Here is a 21,090-nt window from a genome sequence, read left to right on the forward strand (position 1 = left end):
AATGGACTTTGGGGACTTGGGGAGAGCTTGGGAGGGGGCAGCGAGGGATAAAAGACTACAAATAGTGTGGAATGTGTACTGCTTGGGTAATGGGTGCACCAAAATCTCACAAATCACCACTAAAGAACTTACTCGTGATCGGATGTGGTGGCTCACACCTGTAATCCCAACAGTTTGGGAGGCTGAGGCGAGCGGATTACCTTAAGTCAGGAGTTCAAGACCAGCCTGGCCAACATGGTGAAACCCTGTCTATACTAAAAATACAAAAGGAATTAGCCAGGCCTGGTGGCACGCACCTGTAATCCCAGCTGCTTGGGAGGCTGAGGTAGGAGAATTGCTTGAGCGTGGGAGGTGGAGGTTGCAGTGAGCTGAGATCATGCCACTGTGCTCCAGCCTGACTGACAGAGCGAGACTCTGTCTCAGAAAAAAATAAAAAGAACTTACTTATATAACCAGATACTGCCTGTAACCCAATAAGTTACGGAAAATTAAAGAAAAACACACAAAAAGAGTATATTCAGGATCACTTAAGTAAGCATGATACTACATCACATCTCGTTGCGGAAATTATATGGATTATCATTCCATGAGTGTACCAGCTTCCGGAAGTTTCTGAGCTCATGCGGGGAGTGGGAAGTAGGTGGTCTTGTGGGAACTGCAGGGCTGGCCCCTTGTCAGGACGGTCATCACTAGTGACATAAATACCCCATGGTAGAGAGAGCTGGGGTGTCTTCGTCGGTTTTGTGTCACTAGAAAGGAACACTGGAGGCTGGATAATTTATAGAGGAAAGAGGTTTATTTGGGTTATGATTCTGCAGGCTGTACAAGAAGCACAGGGCCAGCATCTGTCTCTGCTGAGGACCTCAGGAGGCTTCCACTCATGGTGGAACGGGAAGGGGAGCTGGTATGTGTACAGAGACCACACGAAGAGACAGGAGGGAAGACAGACGGGAGACGGCAGGCTCTATTTAACAACCAGCCTGTGGAGAACTCATAGAGTAAAAACTCACTCATGCTTCAAGAAAGGACATTGATCTCTTCAGGAAGAATCCATCGTCCGTTGCTCAAACCCCTCCCATTCGACCTCCCATCCAGCACTGAGGCTTACATTTTAACCTGAGTTTGGGAGAGGAGGAATTTTAAAGCAGAGCCTGTAGATTCTAAAGCAAAATATTCTGGGTCTCCTGCTTGTAGAATGCTTGTGAGTGTGACTTCCTTTTTCTATTTTTATTTTATTTTTTTGAAACAGAGTCTCGCTCTGTTGCCCAGGCTGGAGTGCAATGGCACTGTCTCGGCTGGCCGCAACCTTCATCTCCCAGGTTCAAGCGATTCTCCTGCCTCAGCCTCCCAAGTAGCTGGGATTACAGGCGCGCACCACCATGCCTGGCTAATTTTTGCATTTTTAGTAGAGACGGGGTTTCACCATGTTGACCAGGCTGGTCTTGAACTCCTGACCTCGGGTGATCTGCTGGCCTCGGCCTCCCAAAATGTTGGGATTACAGGCATGAGCCACCATGCCTGGCCTGGGATTGTTATTTCTAAATGATTCCAGCTTTTTTTTTTTTTTTGTCTCAGCTGAGGCACAGCGGTGGAACTTGTCTTATTATCGACTTGTTATGTTCATGAAGGACTTGGAAAACCAACGCTGATCCTCAGAGTAACAGCATAGATCCTCACAAGACAGTCTATGAAGCTGGAGCCCCCTGGGTTGTAAAATGCCTCCGCACCCCGTCTCTGTTTCTGAAGAAGGAAGCTCTGCTGAGCAGCTAAACATGACGTGCTTGTTAAGTGTGCATTGGTTAAAGAACAGATGAAGGTACAGGCTCAGTCTCCAAAACTTCATTATACAATCTCGCAGATGAGTAGCACCGTTCAGCGTTGAGTGACACCTACTTTCCCGTCTCCAGGTGATTAGATATCATCATCTCCAATTTCAGACCCATCTAAGAGGTGCACCTTTTCTCGATCCTGAGGCTCAAGTGTCTAAACAGCAACTGTAAATTTTCTCTAATCAGTGTTTCTCCCCTGTGTGGAAATAAATTCTCATCCTTGAAGTTCAGCTCTCTCCTTCATTTTACAAAAAAACAAAAAACTTGTTTTAAGCAAGATTAAAAGTGAATTTTCTATTAGCAGTAATTTTATATCACTCCCTGTCTTGCTTCTTTTGCACTCACTGAATTGAAGAGAACGATATGAAATTGCCTGGAAATAAAAATGAAAGTGCTTCTCAGAGCCAAACAACACTACTCGTGTGAAAGAATATAGAATGAAAGTTTGAAGTGTCCATCAGTCCTGAACCTGGGATGATCCTGTCCTGATATCCTTAACGAGAATGCATCTACCAAGACCCTATTCGCAAATCCGTTCACATTCACAGTGTTTGGGGGTTAGGACTTGGGCATGTCATTACGGGAAATAGCTTTGTTGGCTTTTCTGGTTTTACATAGAGCAATAAAGGCCAGCCGCGGTGGCTCACGCCTGTAATCCCAGCACTTTGGGAGGCCGAGGTGGGTGGATCATGATGTCAGGAGTTCAAGACCAGCCTGGCCAACATGGCGAAACCCCATTTCTAATGCAAGCAGGGCTTAAAACCTAGATGACGGGTTGATGGGTGCAGGAAACCAGCATGGCACATGTATACCTATGTAACAAACCTGCATGTTCTGCATATGTATCTTGCAACTTAAAGTAAAATAAATATATATATCTCTCTTTATATATCTATCTATCTTAGGGCTGCTGTAATAAACGACCACACACTTGGAAGTCTTAAAGCCACAACAAGTTTATTCTTTTCCAGTCCTGGAGACCAGAAGTCTGAAATCACGGTGTGGGCAGGACTGTGCTTCCTCTGGAGGCTCACTTGAACCTGGGAGGCAGAGGTAGCAGTGAGCCAAGATCGTGCCTTTGCACTCCAGCCTGGGCAACAACAGCAAAACTCCGTCTCAAAAAAAAAAAAACAAAAAACAAAATACCGTGAATATGTTCTCTAAATTAATCTCACAGCATGGGAGAAGGTGAACAGGATACCCCAGTACTGATGACAAGTATTATGGGATGGAAAAGAGAACTGGCATTCCTCTTTGCTGGCAACACAACCTGTTTTTGTTGATGTGAAGGCAATTAACCTTGTTGCTAGATAAATGTTACTGCAGATGTCTGACATAATGAGAATGCGTTATCCGCAGCAAAATGCTTTTGAAAAAGAAACTGCAGGGAACTTCACGGTGAGTGACTAAGACTCACTACTGCAGTCTGGCGTGGTGGCTTACGCCTGTAATCCCAGCATTTTGGGAGGGTGAGGCAGGCGGATCATGAGGTCAGTAGATCGAGACCATCCTGGGCAACAGGGTGAAACCCCGTCTATACTAAAAGTACAAAAAAACTAGCTGGGCATGGTGGCGGGCGCCTGTAGTCCCAGCTACTTGGGAGGCTGAGGCAGGAGAATGGCTTGAAATCGAGAGGCGGAGGTTGCAGTAAGCCGAGATCACGCCACTGCACTCCCTGGTACCAGAGCAAGACTGTCTCAACGACAACAAAAAAACAAAAACAAAAACAAAAGCATGATATTAAAGACACTGTGCTCCATGACTCAGAAGTTGAAAGAGCTACTTTGAATCTGCAAATGATACCTCCATGGATGTCGCCTAAGTTCATGAAAGATGGAAGCATAGTGACAGTAACAATAATTTAAGAAGGTTTGAAAGGAAAATCTTGGGGTCCCCAAATCACTAAGCTCAAGGGAAAAGTCAAGCTGGGAACTTCTCAGAGCAAACTTGCCTCCCGTTTTATTCAAAGTTACTCCTGGCCAGGTGCGGTGGCTCACGCCTGTAATCCCAGCACTTTGGGAGGCCAGGGCAGGCAGATCACGAGGTAAAGAGATCAAGACCATGCTGGCCTATATGATGAAACCCCATCTCTACTAAAAATATTTTAAAAACTAGCTGGGCATGGTGGCGGGCACCTGTAGTCCCGGCTACTCGGGAGGCTGAGGCAGGAGAATGGCTTGAACCTGGGAGGCTGAGGTTGCAGTGAGCCGAGGTCACGCCACTGCACTCCAGCCTGGTGCCAGAGCGATACTCTGTCTAAACACACACACACACACACACACCCCAAAAAAATAATGAATGCAACCATTTGTCTCTTATCCACCTATGACCTGGAAGCCCCCTCCCCACTTCGAGTCGTCCCCGTGTTTCTGGATGGAACCAGTGTACTTCTCAACATATATTGATTGATGTCTCATGTCTGCCTAAAATGTATAAAACCAGCGTGTGCCCTGACCACCTTGGGAACATGTCGTCAGGACCACCTGAGGCTGTGTCATGGGTGTGTCCTCCACTGTGGCAAAATAAATGTTTCTTTTTTTTTTTTTTTTGAGATGGAGTCCCACTCTGTTGTCCAGGCTGGAGTGCAGTGGCACGATCTCGGCTCACTGCAGCCTCCACCTCCCTGGTTCTGGCGATTCCCCTGCCTCAGCCTCCTCAACAGCTGGGATTACAGGTGCCCGCCACCATGTCCAGCTAAAGTGGTTTTGCATTTTTAGTAGAGACGGAGTTTCACCATGTTGGCCAGACTTGTCTCGAGCTCCTGACCTCAGACAATCCGCCTGCCTCGACCTCCCAAAGTGCTGGGATTACAGGTGTGAGCCACCACGCCCGGACTTAACTTTCTAAATTAACTGACACCATCTCAGATATTCAGGGTTCACAAAGGCTTGGAGGGGCCTGCAAATATATACAATTATAGAATTAAATAGTGATGGATAGAGTCCCCTATTCAAAAATACTGTTATGAATTAAGTTAAAATATTAAAGTCGAAGAAACTTCACACCCATAATCGCAATGCTTTCAGAAGATGGAGGATTATTTTGAGCTCAGGACTTTGAGAGCAGCTTGGGCAACACAGCAAGATGCCATTTCTACAGAAATTTTTCAAAAATAGCTGGGCATGGTGGTGTGTGCCTGTGGTCCCAGCTACTGGGGAGGCTGAGGCGGGAGGATCACTTGAGCCCAGGAGTTTGAGGCTGCAGTGAGATGTGCTGAAATCACTGCACTCCAGCCCGGCTGAGAGACCAAGACCTTATCTCTTAAAGAAAGCAAATAGGCGGCTGGGTCCGGTGACTCACGCCTGTAATCCCAGCCAGGGCACGCGAATCACCTGAGGTCAGGAGTTCGAGACCAGTCTAGCCAACATGGCGAAACTCCGTCTCTACTAAAAATACCAATATTGGCCAGGCATGGTGGCAGGTGCCTAGAATTCCAGCTACTTGGGAGGCTAAGGCAGGGAGAATCACTTGAACCTAGGAGGTGGAGGTTGCAGTGAGCCAAGATCATGCCATTGCACTCCAGCCTGGGTGACAGAGTAAGACTGTGTCTCAAAAAAAAAAAAAAAAAAAAAAAGCATACTTTTGAGTTAAAACAACAGAATTACCATTCAACCCAGCAACCATTCCTGGGTACATACCTAAAGAAATACCAATTATTCTACCGTAAAGACACTTTTGCACATGAATGTTCATTGCAGCATTATTTGCAATAGCAAAGACATGGGAATTAAGCTAGATACCCATCAGTGGTAGACTGGGCAAAGAAAATGTGGTTACATGTATGTCGTGGAATACTATGCAGCTGTAAAACAGAACAAGATCATATTATTTTTTGCAGGAACATGGATGGAGCTGGAGATCATTGTCCTTAGCAAACTAATACAAGAACATAAAAGCAAATATCGCATGTTCTCACTTATAATTGGAAGCTCAACATTGAGTACAGGTGGCCTCAAAGAAAGGAACAACAGACATTGGGGTCTGCTTGAGGGTGAAGGGTGGGAGGAGAGGGAGGATTAAAAAGCTGCCTATTGGCCAGGCGCAGTGGCTCACACCTGTAATCCCAGCACTTTGGGAGGCCGAGGTGGGCAGATCACGAGGTCAGGAGTTCGAGACCAGCCTGGCCAAGATGGTGAAACCCTGTCTCTACTAAAAATACAAAAATTAGCCAGGCAGAGTAGCAGGCATCTGTAATCCCAGCTACTCGGGAGGCTGAGGCACAAGAATCACTTGAACCCATGAGGTGGAGGTTGCAGTGAGCCGAGATCGCGCCATTGCACTCAAGCCTGGGCGGCAGAGTGGCACTCTGTCTCTACTGCATATCAGATATTGTGCTGATTATGTGGGTGACAAAATAATCTGTACACCAAACTCCCATGTCACGTAATTTGCCTGTGCAACAAACCTGCACGTGGACTCCTCCCGAATCTAACATACAAGTTTAAAAAAATATGTTTGTACAGCTGCACCATGTGTGTATGTGTTTTAAGCTATGTGTTATTATGACTCAAAAAGGTTCAAAAAATTAAAAGGTGTTAAAGTTATAAAAAAGAATAAAATGCATCACACTTTTCAAATCATGAAATACCTTTTTTTACCCATCGTGAATGTAAACATTGACACCAATGGGAAGCTTGAGTATTGTGTCCATTTTACAGGGCAAGAAAACAGGGGAATGGGTAAATAGCAAAACGAGCAAAGAAATGAGTAGGCAAAGGCCCCGTCACCTATTTCTTTGTGGATGTCTTTGTTGAACTTTTTTTCAACAAAATGAAACCAAGCCCCCTGATTGTTAGTTACCTCACGCCCATAGTCTTGGCCAGTGAGTCTTTTTGTAAAATGGTACTCACCGCAGAGTACGTTCTGAATACGCGTTAGACAACGATGACCAGGAAAATTCCTGAGTTTTTGATCGATCACATTCCTGGCCAAATCAGATGGATATTTAAGACCTCAGTGTGCCCTTTGCAATCTTGCAACTCCTGTTTTGGTTCTCTGGAAGAAATCTTCTTGTTGAAGATTCTTACTAAAACTCAATGGGTTAAAATGCAAAGATCTTACTTGTTGCATAGAATCAAGACTCTGGGTCAATACCTGGCAGAGTGACTGGAGGCTGCATTGGGGTGGACTGTTTTTAGACGGCAGGTCATGCCCCAGAGAGAGGTAGTTGGGTGGGAAACATAAGTCCTATTTCTAATGCACAGTTGTTGTGCCTCCTCTGGATATCCAAATGTTTGGCACAATCTGTTTTCCTAGAATCCCAGCTGACATAGAGCAGCTAATGCTCACATACTGTCATCCAGCCAGTGGCTCATTTAGCCAATTAACACCCTGATTTCAAAAGCACTGTGAAAATATCACCGCACACACTACCTAGCTTCTGACCATCCCTTCCCTTCCCTTCCTGGCATATTTCTCCAGCGTAATCTCTGCTCATCGCCTTTCTTACGAGCTACCCACACCCTTGAGCTTCACAGGACCCAGTCTGTTTGTGTTTTCTCCCCCACCTTTCAGCAATGTCACCATGATCTTTTCAAGAATCTTTTTCTTTGCTTCTCCTGACAAATGCATCATCCTTCTGAGCAACAAACAGAGGAACTGGCAAAGTTAATAATGCCGTTATTGAGCACTTAGTGAATGGTGAGCATTATGCTAAGACTGTTTTGTGGTGTATCCATACACCATTCCAACGATATATATTTTTTTAATTTAAGCATACTTTATTGCTAAACAATACTAACAATTATCTGAACATTTCGCGAGTCAAAACCTTATTGCTGGTGGAGAGTCTTGCCTCAATGTTGCTGGCTGCGGACTGATCAGGGTGGTGCTTGCTGAGGGTAGAGGGTGCTTTGGCAATTTCTTAAAATAGACAACAGTGAAGTTTGTCACATCAATTGACCGTTTCTGTCATGAAAGATTTTTCTGTACCAAACGATGCTGTTTGATAGGATTTTACCCAGAGTAGAACTTTTTTCAAAATTTGAGTCAGGGCCGGGTGTGGTGGCTCACGCCTGTAATCCTAGCACTTTGGGAGACCAAGGCAGGTGGATCACCTGAGGTCAGGAGTTCGAGACCAGTCTGACCAACATGGTGAAACCCCATCTCTACTAAAACTACAAAAAAATTAGCTGTGCATGGTGGCGAGCACCTGTAATCCCAGCTACTCGGCAGGCTGAGGCAGGAGAATTGCTTGAACCTGGGAGGTGGAGGTTGCGGTGAGCCAAGATCGCGCCATTGCACTCCAGCCTGGGCAACAAGAGCAAAACTCCGTCTCAAAAAAGAAAAAAAAAAAGAAAAAAAACCAAAAAAACCTTCCTGAAAGGATTCCTTATTCTGAATGCCATTTAGAACCTTGGTGATTCATGGCAGGAAGTTAAGATATCCACATTAACAGAAATCGGGAAAAAGTGAATTCCAATATTCATGAATGACATTGAGGGGGTTCAAGACTTCAGTGGAGGAAATCACTTCTGCTATGGTGAAAATAGCAGAAGAAGTAAAGGTGCAGGTTGAAGATGGGACTGAACTCCTGTAATCTCATGATAAAACTGGAATGGAAGAGGAGTTTCTTCTCATGAAGGAGCAGAGAAAGTGGTTTCTTGAGATAGATACTATTCTTGGGCCCATTTCACTGATGAGAAAACTGAGGCCTCTCCAGGTTGAAGGGTACAACTACCAAGTGTGGGAGTCTGGGCTCTACCCCATTACTGGACATCTCCAGAGCCTGTTCTCCCTTCTGCTAAGTTTGCAGGTCGCTCAACATTGTCTCCTTGGACGTGTGGTAAGTCTTCCTGCTCCTCCTTCATCAGTCTTTAACATTTTAGAGACATTTAGAGTGGCCTGGACCAGGCTCTTTGCTCATTCTCTTTTCTTCTACTGAGGCCTCTTTCACAAGTAGGTTTTCTCATCTCTCTCTTCTTTCATTTATTCTCTCCATTCTCTCTTTCTCATTCTCTTATTCTCTCTCCCTGTCTTCTTTCCTCTTCTCTTCCCTCCTCTTCCCCTCCTACTTCTTCCTTCCCCTCCCTCTCCTGCCCCTCATCTCCTCCTCCTCCTCCTCCTTCTCCTTCTTCTCCTTCATCTTCTTTCTTTTCTTCTTCCCTTTCTCTCCTCCTCCTTCTACTTCTCCCTTTCCTTCCCTTCCCCTCTCTTCCCCTCCCCTTCCCTCCCCTCCCTTCCCTTCCCTTCCCTTTTCTTTTCTTTTTTTTTTTCTTTCACGGAGTCTCACTCTGTTGCCAGGCTGGAGTGCCGTGGCGCGATCTCAGCTCACTGCAACCTCTGCCTCCCCGGTTCAAGCGATTCTTCGGCCTCAACCTCCTGAGTAGCTGGGATTACAGGCATGCACCACCCTGCCCAGCTAATTTTTGTATTTTTAGTAGCGATGGGGTTTCACCATGTTGGCCAGGATGATCTCAATCTCCTGACCTCGTGATCCACCTGCCTCAGCCTCCCAAAGTGCTAGGATTACAGGCACGAGACACCACATCTGGCCCCTTCTACTTTTTTTTTCCCTTCTCCTTCACCTCCTCTTCCCCCTCCTCCTGCTTCTCCTCCTCCTCTTTCTCCTCCTCCTCCTTCCTTTCTCCTCCTCCTCCTTCCTTTCTCCTCCTCCTCCTTCCTTTCTCTCTGTCTCTCTGTCTCTCTCTCTCTCCCTCCCTCCCCCCCCGTCTCTCTCCTTCTCTCTCATTCACTCTCATTGACGTCCATATCCAAATTTTTGGAATCGCAGTGCTGCCCTCTTAGTTCTTTGTCATGAACCATCTGTTGCCCTTGGATTGTTTTACCTTTTGTATCCTTGGCAGCTTGACATACCCATGGTCTAAGCAAGAGTGTTTTCTCTGAAAGTGCAGGCAAGAGCTGATACTTGTGTGTTTCATCCATTATCAGCACTGTTTTATGCATGTAAGGAGGGTGTGTGGCATTTGCTTAGTGGGTTGTAGGAAGGGACACCCAGGAAACAAAAAACTAAAGTGAAGCTTTCCTGGGGGCTAGGATTTGAATGTCATACTAATGTCCTTCGAGAGATTTAATGTCAAGAATTGGTGTGACAAAACAGTGGTGGATATCATAGTGTTTTCCACTTTTCATAGGTTTACTTTTCAAATCAGACAGTAGCCATGAGGGACCATCCAGGCAGGCTGAGACTAGTCTTCAGGAAAATATCTATGCCTAGGTAGTTTTAGAAAGGTTAGGGTTGCATAGATGTACCCACCTGTCCATCCTGATCCTTACTCTAAATTAGACCTCTTCTATCATTGCTTTCACCATCACTATCTTGCTGGTGATGGGCCCAGCTTCGAGAAACTCAGATCTGCCTCAGTGCTGCTGGAGCTGGAGAGCTGGAAGAAAACCAATATGGCGTTTGAACCGCACAATCCAAAAGTATTGTGGCAGCTCTGATTCATAGGTTCCTTCTCAGTAGAACCTCTTTTGAATTCCTCCAACCAAAGCCTTCTATTTGAGCCACGGCCCTTGAGTAGACCGATGTCATGGACTATTAGAGTATGCTATTGGTGCTCCAGCTACCCATGGCCAACCACCAGGCATTACTTAGGTACAGCCCCACTGCCTGGCCTATGCACCAGGCATCAACGTGAGGTTTCATAAATACCTGGGAGTACAAGTGCAGAATCTCTGTTGAAAGAATGCAATACTCTTTGTATTTCTTCACCGAATAATTAAATAATTTTTATTTCTTCGTTAAAGGGCAATTGAAGAGAAGACAACATGTCTGTCTTAGTAGGTACCATCCCCGAGTAGAACTCACCGTCCTCTGTGCAAAGATTCCCATTGTTCAGATCACTCTAATGCTTGGAGGCAAACCTCCCCACAGTGTAACATACAGAACCCTCTTCCGGATGTTATGGCAGATGCTGGCGTCTCTTCTACCACCACCTAAAGATGCTGGGGTACTCTGCAACACCACCTGAGGAAAGGAACGGGATGAAACACCTGTTGTATTAGTCACCTACGGCTGCCATGACAAAATACTACAGGCTGGGCCGCTTAAACAGCAGACTTATTTTCCCACAGTCCTGGAGGCTGGAAGTCTGTGAGATCAAAGTGTGGGCAGGGCTGGTTCTTCCTGAGACCTCTCTGCTGGGCTTGTAGACACCGTCTTCTCCCTGTGTCCTCATAGGGTCGCCCCTCTGTGTGTGTCTGTGTCCTCATCTCCTCTTATGAGGTGTCTTAGTCCATCTCAGGCTGCTATCACAGAATACCATAGACTGGGTGACTTATAAACAACAGACATTGATTCTCTCACACTCCTGGAGGCTGGAAGTCTGAGATCCAGGTATGGGCAGGGCTGGTTCCTCCTGAGGCCTCTCTCCTGGGCTTGGAGATGCCATCTTCTCCCTGTGTCCTCACAGGGTTGTCCCTATGTGTGTGTCTGTGTCCTCATCTCCTTTTCTTATGAGGTGTCTTAGTCCATTTCAGGCTGCTATCACAGAATACCATAGACTGGATGGCTTGTAAACAACAGACGTTTATTCTCCCACAATCCTGGAGGCTGTAAGTCCAAGATCAAGGTGTAGGCAGGGCTGGTTCCTCCTGAGGCCTCTCTCGTAGGCTTGTAGATGCCATCTTCTCACTGTGTCCTCGCAGGGTCGTCACTCTGTGTGTCTGTGTCCTCATCTCCTCCTCTTTTTTTTTTTTTTTTTGTGAGATGGAGTCTCGCTCTCTTGCCCAGGCTGGAGTGTAGTGGCACAGTCTTCGCTCACTGCAACCTCCACCTCCCAGGTTCAAGCGATTTTCCTGCCTCAGCCTCCCGAGTAACTGGAACTACAGGTGCGTGCCACCATGCCTAGCTAATTTTTTCTATTTTTAGTAGAGATGGAGTTTCACCGTGTTAGCCAGGATGGTCTCGATCTCCTGACCTCGTGATCCACCCACCTCGGCCTCCCAAAGTGCTGGGATTACAGGCGTGAGCCACCACGCCCGGCCTCATCTCCTCTTCTTATAAGCACCCCAGTCTTCTCGGATTAGGGCCCTCCCTGGTGACTTTGTTTTACCTTAATCACCTCTTTAAAGACTATCTCCAAATATGGTGACATTCTGAGGTCCTGGGCGTTAGGGCTTTAACAGGGATTTGGGAGAAGGAATCAGCCCATCACAGCTGTGCATTCTAAGACTCCAGTGACTTTGTGCTGACAATGGCTTTTCCTTGGGTAGCTCTAACCAGATGGTCTGGCTGGGTCTATCTTGAGTCTAGTGACTCCCACCATGCGGCCAACTGAGCAGGGTGGCCAGGAAAGCCTGTGGCCTTACAACAAGGTGATGCTCACCTGCAGCACACAGGCCATCACTGTAGCTCTGCTGGCTTTATTCTTGGTTTATAGTGATGGCTTCTTTCTGCCTCTGCCTCCCTTGAGGCATCTCATTTCTGTGGTTGGAGTACTGTGAGCCTAAGAGACAGAGAGCATGTCCACAGTCAGGCTTCCCTTACTTGCTTCAGTAGCATCTCATGAGTGTTTCCAATGCATTCAGGGAGACTCTTCTTCACTGAAGGAGTCAGATCCATTTTGCAGCTTTGCTGCTTGGAACCTTGATGGAATGGCTGAGTACATGGCCGCCAGCGTCACTCATGCACGAAAGTGTTGTTGAAAGCTAATAGAAACTGAAATCTGGTCGGGCACGGTGGCTCACGCCTGTAATCCCAGCACCTTGGGAGGCTGAGGCGGGTGGATCACCTGAGGTCAGGAGTGCGAGACCAGCCTGGCCAACATGGCGAAACCCCATCTCTACTAAAAATACAAAAAATTAGCCGAGCATGGTGGCAGGCACCTGTAATCCCAGCTACTCAGGAGGCTGAGGCAGGAGAATCACTTGAACCCTGGAGGTGGAGGTTTCAGTGAGCCAAGATTGCGCCATTATACTCCAGCTTGGGCAACAAGAGTGAAAATCTGCCTGGAAAGAAAAAAAAAAAAAGAAAAACTGAAATAGAAGATTTCCCTTCCCCCAGGTCACTTTGACTGTGCTAAAGTAATTTACTTTGAGGGCAGAGAGGACACGGATTGCTTTGGGCATACTTCAAAATGCTACTGTCTCCCTAGGAATATTGCAAAGTGGTTACTTTCCCCCAATAACACACAACTGGATATTTCTTTGATCTTCACCCTGGGAACCTGGTGGAGCTCCCAGAGGTAAAATTTGTGAAAGTACAAGGTCTCCTCTAAGATGGGCCCCCAGAAGTTTTTCTGTTTTTGTTGTCTTTTGAGACAGAGTCTCGCTCTGTCACTCAGGCTGGAGTGCAGTGGTGCGATCTGGGCTCACTACAACCTCCACCTCCCAGGGTCAAGCAATTCTCCTGCCTCAGCCTCCCGAGTAGCTGGGATTACAGGTGCCTGCCACCACGCCTGGCTAATTTTTGTATTTTTAGTAGAGACGGGGTTTCACTATGTTGGCCAGGCTGGTCTCGAACTCCTGACCTCAGGTGATCTGCCCGCCTTGGCCTCCCAAAGTGCTGGGATTACAGGTGCTAGCCACCACGCCTGGCCAGGAGTTTTTAACTTACTTAGGCTTGTCCACTGTCAGCCTGCAGCTGTTTAATAATTACCCTGCAAATGTGTCCATCAGGTGCTGGCTCCAGCAGGAACTCCTAGACAAGCACAATTCCACTTACCACCTGTCTGTCCAGTCTTCAGGCAGCATTTCGTCTTGTGATCTCTATTTTCTGATGGATCGCAGAGTTGCTGATTTTCAGTATGTTCTGCTCTTTGCCTATTGTGAGGATAGGAATTAAAATGCGCAAGCTCTCTACATGTTAGTGAAGTGGCTAAGTTGTCTGGGGTATATACCCTGGGGTTTGTCATTGGGCATCAGGAAAATTTAGGACAAAGACACACACGAGGAGTTTAGGAGTGGAAGTTTAATCAGGAGAAGAGAAGAGAAAGAGAAATGGTTTTCTCTATAGACAAAGGGGTCTCCGAGCGGAAAGGACCAGCTGGCACCAAATGTGATGGATTTTATAGTCCAGTTTGAGGAGGCGGTGTCTCATTTACATAGAGCTCACAGATTGGTTCCATCAAGCATGGCATTTACATAGCCCACAGGAAAGGCTGGTTGCCCACCCTAATCGTTTATGCAAATGGGCTTTGTAGTTGGTGGGGCTCTCCGAGAGATTGGTTCCATCAAGCATGACATTTACATAGCCCACAGGAAAGGCTGGTTGCCCACCCTAATCGGTTATGCAAATGGGCTTTGTAGTTGGTCGGGGCTCTCGGTCCTGTTTTTCTTACTTTACATGTGGCTGACAAAGAGGAGGGAAGATGGAGCCACTGTCTTGAACGTGTCTAGTCTCTAGTTCCTGCTGGGAAGATGGAGCCGCCGTTTTGAATGTGTCTAGTCCCTAGTTCCTGCCGGGAAGATGGAATCGCCATCTTGAACGTGTCTAGTCCCTAGTTCCTGCCGGGAAGATGGAGCCGCCATCTTGAACGTGTCTAGTCCCTAGTTCCTGCCCGGAAGATGGAGCCGCCATCTTGAACGTGTCTAGTCGTTAGTTCCTCCCGGGAAGATGGGGCCGCCATCTTGAACGTGTCTAGTCCCTAGGTCCTCCCGACATTCACCCGTACAAGCTCGCAGCTGGCTTGTGTATGTCTGCAGTTCGACTTGACAGGCTGTTCATTGTTAGAAAATGACTTGGGGCTGCTTTTCATTAAAGAGAAAAGCTGCCGGGCGCAGTGGCTCACACCTGTCATCCCAGCACTTTTGGAGGCTGAGGCGGGTGGATCATGAGGTCAGGGATTCGAGACGAGCCTGACCAGTGAAACCGCGTCTCTACTAAAAAAAAAACACAAAAATTAGCCGGGCTTGGTGGTGCGTACCTGTAATGCCAGCTACTTAGGAGGCTGAGGCAGGCGAATTGCTTGAACCCGGGAGGCGGAGGTTGCAATGAGCGAACATCATGCCACTACACTCCAACCTGGGCGACAGAGCGGGACTCCATCTCAAAAAGAAAAGAAAAGAAAAGAAAAAAGCCTTGCCGAGGACTCCCATACCCTTACTGTCTGCCTAAGTGATTTCTTCTTAACTCCTGTATCACTGGCAGACTCTGAGTTGCCTGTTGGGTGGAGTACTATATTGCTGAGTATCATGACCGTATTAGATGTGAGGGAGACAGTGTGAATAGGACATGGTCCCTGAAGAGCACAGAGCTCTCACGTGGGGCTGGGCGGAGCTTCTGTCCTATCCAGTGTTATGGAACCCTTGCAAGCACAGGTCAAGCAGCTCAAGGGCTGGAAGACGTGCACACAAAATCCAAGGGCAACGTTGGAAAGAGGTTTAGTGTTGCTTAGAAAAATGCCAGAAGGCTGAAGAAGTGGGGGCCCCGAGCAGCTCTGAAGGGTGTGTATGCAATTAAACTGAAGCCAAAGGCTGAGAGAGAGGAGTGAGAGCCGCCTACGGAGCTCTGTGCAGCTTCATCATAAACTCACAGGCAGGCTTCATGCAGCGCCGTCTTAGTGCATTCAATGTTTGGATTCCACATGCATGCGTCCTCAACCCCCTTGCAATGCTGTTCTCCTTGGAGGGAAATGGGTCCTTCTTACCCTATCACATGCAGGTATCTGGTCTACCAGATAAATGTGTGAGAAATCACCAACAAAGCAGAAATTACTTTTAATTACAAAGCAGAGTCATCGTAAAACTTTGTGCAAAATCTTTTTTTTTTCCAGACAGGGTCTCCATCTGTTACCCAGGCTGGAGTGCAGTGGTGTGATCATGGCTCACTGCAACTTCAACTTCCGAGGCTCAGGTGATCCTCACATCTCAGCCTCCCAAGTAGCTGGGATGATAGGTGTGCACCACCACACCCAGCTAATTTTTACTATCTGCTTAAGTCATTTCTTCTTAACCCCTGTATCATTAGAGTAGAAACCGGAAGCCCCTATTTTTGAAATTAGTAATCACCTATCACCTAAAATTCCTCTCATTACTGTGACGATAATGATTTTTTCGAGACCGGATCTCACTCTGTCACCCAGGCTGGAGTGCAGTGGTGTGACTGTGGCTCACGACAGCTTCAGCCTCCCAGGCTCGAGTGATCTTCCCACCACAGTGTCTAAAGTAGCTGGGGCTGTGGGTATGCATCATCATTCCCAGCTATATATATATTTTAAATATTTTGTAGAGATGGGATCTTCCTCTGTTGCTCAGGCTGGTCTTAAACTCCTGGCCTCCAGCAGTCTTCTCACCTGGGCCTCTTGAAGTGCTGGGATTACAGGCGTGTACCACCGTGTCTGGCCAGAAAACATATCTGTTCTGGGGTTCATAGTGATGCTTGTTTCTGCCTTGGCCTGTCTTGAGGCATCTCACTCCTGTAGTTGGAGTACTCTGAGCGTAACAGATGGAGAGTATGTCCACACCCACTCTTCCCTCACGTGTTTCTGTAGCATCCCGTAGGAGTTTTCAAATGCATTTGGAGATGTATTCACCCTGTGACAGATTCAATGCATCTCTACAAGGCAGAATAGCTCTACCATGGTGTGGCTATGGCGCTTGGCTACCTGAGTCTTTATTCTGCCTTCCAGGTGCTTGTTGGTTGGATAACTTTGGGTAGGTTCTTGTACCTCTTTGAGCTTCAAGACTGTCTTAGCTCTGGCTGTTGCAAGAAAATACAGTTGACCTTGATACAAAGATTAGCTGGGTGTGGCGGCTGGCGCCTGTAATCCCAGATACTCAGGAGGCTGAGGCAGGAGAATCGCTTGAACCTGGGAGGCGGAGATTGCAGGGAGCCAAGATCGCACCATTGCACTCCAGCCTGGGCGACAGAGCAAGATTCCATCTCAAAAACAACAACAACAACAACAACAACAAAAAACAAAACAGAGTTGACCCTTGAACAATGTGGGAGTTAGGGGCGTCACACACGTCCCTGGCACAGTTGAAAATCCAAAGATAACTTTTGACTCACCCAAAACTTATGAATATCCTATTGTTGAGCAGAAGCCTTATCAATACCATAAAGTCAATTAACATATATTTTGTATGTTTTATGTATTGTATACTGTATTATTAAAGTATGCTAGAGAAAAGAAAATGCTGTTTTTTTGTTTTTTTTTAGCTGGGCGTGGTGGTGCACGCCTGTAATCCCAGCTACTCAGGAGGCTGAGGCAGGAGAATCGCCTTATAAGGAACTTTTATTCTTTTATTTTTTATTTTTTATTTTTTTGAGATGGAGTTTTACTCTGTTGCCCTGGAGTCAGGCTGGAGTTCAGTGGTGTGATCTCTGCTCAGTACAGCCTACGCCTCCCACGTTCAAGTGATTCTCCTGCCTCAGCCTCCCGAGTAGCTGGCACTAAAGGTGCACGCCACCACGCCCAGCTAATTTTTGTATTTTTAGTAGAGACAGGGTTTCACCACGTTGGTCAAGCTGGTCTCGAACTCCTGACCTTAGGTGACCTACCCGCCTTGGCGTCCCAAAGTGTGGAGATTACAGGCTTGAGCCACCACGCCTGATAAGGAACTTTTATTCTAAGTGAAGTAACTCAGGGATGGAAAACCAACATCGTATGTTCTCAGTGTTACGTGGGAGCTAAGCTATGAGGACACAAAGGCATAAGAATGATAAAATGGAATTTGGGGGCTTGCGGGGGAAGAGTGGGAGGGGGGTGAGGGATAAACACTACAAATAGGGTGCAGTATATACTGCTCGGGTGATGGGTGTACCAAAATCTCACAGATCACCACTAAAGAACTTAGGTAACCAAATACCACCTGTACCCCAATCACTTATGGAAAGATAATTAAAAACAAAAAAGGACACCAAACTAAATTTTTAAAAATCATAGAGAAGAGAAAATATATTTACTATTTCTGAAGTGGGAGTGGATCGTCATGAAGGTCTTCATCCTTATCGTCTTCACCTTGAGTAGCCTAAGATGAGAGCGGAGAGGAGGGATTGGTCTTGCTGGCTCCGGGGTGGCAGAGGTAGAAGAAAATGCCCGTAGGAGTGGACCCGTGCAATTCAAACCTGTGTTGTTTAAGGGTTAACTGGACCATAGATGGGGTGGCATAAATAACAGAAATTTATTTCTCTATAGTACTGGAGGCAGAAATGTTTACATCCAGGTGGCACCATGGTTGGGTACTTGAGAGGTTCCTCTTCTTGGTTTACGGATGGTCTCGCAGGGCAGAGAGAGGGGGGTGGAGCACGAGGGAGCATGTGTGCCCTGGTGTCTCTTCTTACAAGGGCACGAATCCCAACATAAGGATCCCACCTTCACGACCTGATGTAAACATCATCATCTCCCAAAGGCTCCGTCTCCAAATACCATCCCATTTGGCATTAGGGTTTCAACACATGAGATTCGGGGTGACACCATTCATTCCATAGCAGGAGCCCTCCTTGGCAGACTGGGACACCAACGCCTCTTCCCTCTTGGGCTGACACGAGCTGTAAATGTCAGTGGACATTTAAATACTGCGTTACACATTCGATGTCCTGTCTGCAGTGGAGCCGGGTTCTGTAAACATAAGCTGCCATGGCGAAATCGGATCGTCATCGCCCATCAAGCTCTTGGGCAGCAGTGCTGTAATCAGTGCACACATTTATTTATATAAATGCTCCCATCCCCTCGGCATGAAGATATACTTAGGCTCTCTCAATGGACAGCCACGCCACAAGCCCAGGAATGAGAGCTTGTCAGATACTGAGGCTGTTTTCAGAGCCAGTGTTCGGCTGAAGTGGCACAGAAGCTATCATTGTTTGCAAATCTCTGCTGCTTGTCAAGCCACAGGGTTAAGTAACCCCGGATGTTGCGGACACTCTGAAGTGCTGACCTGCAGTGTCTTTTTGGATCACTGAGCCCTCAGGCAGACAGGCTGTACGTGGACCGACACGTCATGGCTGCTGTCTTGCACTTAACCCTCTTTATCTTTAGACCTTGATTGTGCACCTGTTTCTCGTTGGAAGCTAATGACAATCCACGAAGCGGCTTGGCAGTGACTGTCTCTGATTTTGTAAGGAGGGGTTGCCACATTCACCCATGTTGTTGACTTTCAACTGTACACTTGAAAACGTCAAAAGTCAGAGTAAGCATTGCCTCATGTCTCCGAGAGTAGCAATTCCAGGAAAACTCTTCCGAATGGGTTTAAAGTCAAACAAATCCAATCAAAACAGACTCGCAGGGCCGGGCACGGTGGCTCATGCCTGTAATCCCAGCACTTTGGGAAGCCAAGGTGGGCAGATCACTTGAGGTCAGGAGTTCGAGACCAGCCTGGCCAACGTGGTGAAAGCCCATCTGTACTAAAAATACAAAAATTTGCTGAGCCTGGTGGCAGGCGCCTGTAATCCCAGCTACTGAGGAGGCTGAGGCAGGAAAATTGCTTGAACCTGGGAAGTGGAGGTTGCAGTGAGCCGAGATCCCCTGCCCTCCCCTGCCCTGCCCTCCCCTCCCCTTCTTTTTCCTTCACCTTTTTTCTTGCCTCTACCCTTTGCTCTGAAGACATTATGTCTATCTGGCTGGTTCTTGTTGTTTCATTGTCGTTTTGCAGTGCAAATACTTGAAAAGATATTCTAAAACAAACGGCAGTTTGTGCCTCCCATGAAAGAAATTGAGAAACGTGAGAGGCCCCAGGGGGAGTTTGCCTCTGCTCATGACACAGCCATGCTCGTGGCTGATGGGCCTGCCTGGCCTTGCTGTGGCTCTGGCTCAAGCTGGCATGCATTCCGGCCCCTCTGTTTCTCAAGGGAAGTTACCAATTGATCTTGTCCGTCTCTCATGGAGCACACAGCTCTCCTCTTCAGTGTGTGAACTTCATGAGAACTGTGTTTCCTGGCTGATGGGTTGACATAAGGTCTTTGTGCTAGAGATCAAAGACTCGGTCCATGACTCCATTGTTTCTCCACCTGTATCTGGGAGGGTTTCCAGGGGATCGCTCCTGCTTTCAGCAAATGTGGAGGGTCTGAAAATGGACATCCTCAGTCATACCGTGGGCGGCCAGATCATTGTACTAGCCGTGCACTGGCTTACAGTTATTTACAGTTATTCTTTTGTATTTGCAGTAAAATACAGGTGTCACAACACTGGCCATCTTTCCTATGTTTAAGTCTACAGTTCAGCAGTTTTTTGTTTTATTTTACTATTTTATTGAAACGGAGTCTCACTGTGTCGCCCAGGCTGGAGTGCGGTGGCGTGATCTTGGCTCACTGCAGCCTCTGCCTCCCGGGTTCATGCCATTCTCCTGCCTCAGCCTCCCGAGTAGCTGGGACTACAGGCACATGCAACCACACCCGGCTCATGTTTTGCATTTTTAGTACAGACAGGGTTCCACCGTGTTAGCCAGGATCGTCTTGATATCGTGACCTCATGAACCGCCCGCCTTGGCCTCCCAAAGTGCTGGGATGACAGGTGTGAGAGTTCAGCAGTATTAACTACATTCATGTTAATGATGTGACCATCACCAACATTCATTTCCAGAACACTCCGTCCCCAGTAAACAACATGTCCTCGTTCCTCCCAGCCACTGGTACCTACCATTCTACTTTCTGTTTGTATAAACTTGACAACTCTAGGGACCTCATATAAGTGGAATCCAGCTGGGCCCAGTGGCTCACACCTGTTGTCATCCCGGCACTTTGGGAGGCCGAGGTGGGTGGATCACGAGGTCAGGAGATTGAGACCATCCTGGCCAATATGGGGAAACCCCGTCTCTACTAAAAAAATACAAAAAAATTAGCCGGGCCTGGTGGCCGGCGCCTGTAATCCCAGGTACTCGGGACGCTGAGGCAGGAGAATGGCGCGAACCCGGGAGGCGGAGCTTGCAGTGAGCTGCTGAGATTGCACCACTGCACTCCAGCCTGGGCGACAGAGCAAGACTCTGTCTCAAAAAAAAAAAAAAAAAAAAAAAAAGGCGGCTTATAAAAGACGATCATCTGCATGAAAGAAATAAGCCGCAGTCATCTGGAGAAAAACAAAACAAATTTTCTGTCTCAATGTCGTGTATTCTCTGAAAAGGTTGACCAGCTTTGATGAACAGATTCTGCCAAACCTGAATGTGTTCTTTACGACCCCAGGGAAGACGATGCGGAAAATTGGTGTGGCACCCTAATAAAATGATGATAGTCATTACCGAATAGATGCGGCGACCTCATTCCCAGATCGGAACATCAGGCCCCCGGGGTGTGCGGCTGAGCGCCAGGCGTTCACCTCTGGACAAGGAGCATGGTCATTTCTCAGAGGAACGAATAACATTACGATCTTTTCATCTTTCCTTTCATGACATACCAAACAGCGAAAGAGACGAAAACTGTGGGGAG

At 47.2% G+C, this 21,090-nt stretch overlaps 1 protein-coding gene and 1 long non-coding RNA gene across 7 annotated transcripts in view; one reads left to right on the plus strand and one right to left on the minus strand.

Annotated features, from left to right (window-relative positions):
* Positions 1–21,090, plus strand: part of DHRSX (dehydrogenase/reductase X-linked) — a 347,670-nt gene that overhangs the window by 174,161 nt on the left and 152,419 nt on the right. The gene's annotated exons all lie outside the window — the stretch shown is intronic.
* Positions 9,731–19,888, minus strand: LOC129138652 (uncharacterized). The gene is made up of 3 exons (XR_008542148.2): positions 17,641–19,888; positions 13,456–13,553; positions 9,731–12,740 (listed from the first exon to the last, which is right to left on the minus strand). It is a non-coding gene; the product is annotated as an uncharacterized LOC129138652 (long non-coding RNA).

Source organism: Pan troglodytes, chromosome Y, assembly GCF_028858775.2.
Source record: "Pan troglodytes isolate AG18354 chromosome Y, NHGRI_mPanTro3-v2.0_pri, whole genome shotgun sequence".
NCBI lineage: Eukaryota > Metazoa > Chordata > Mammalia > Primates > Hominidae > Pan > Pan troglodytes.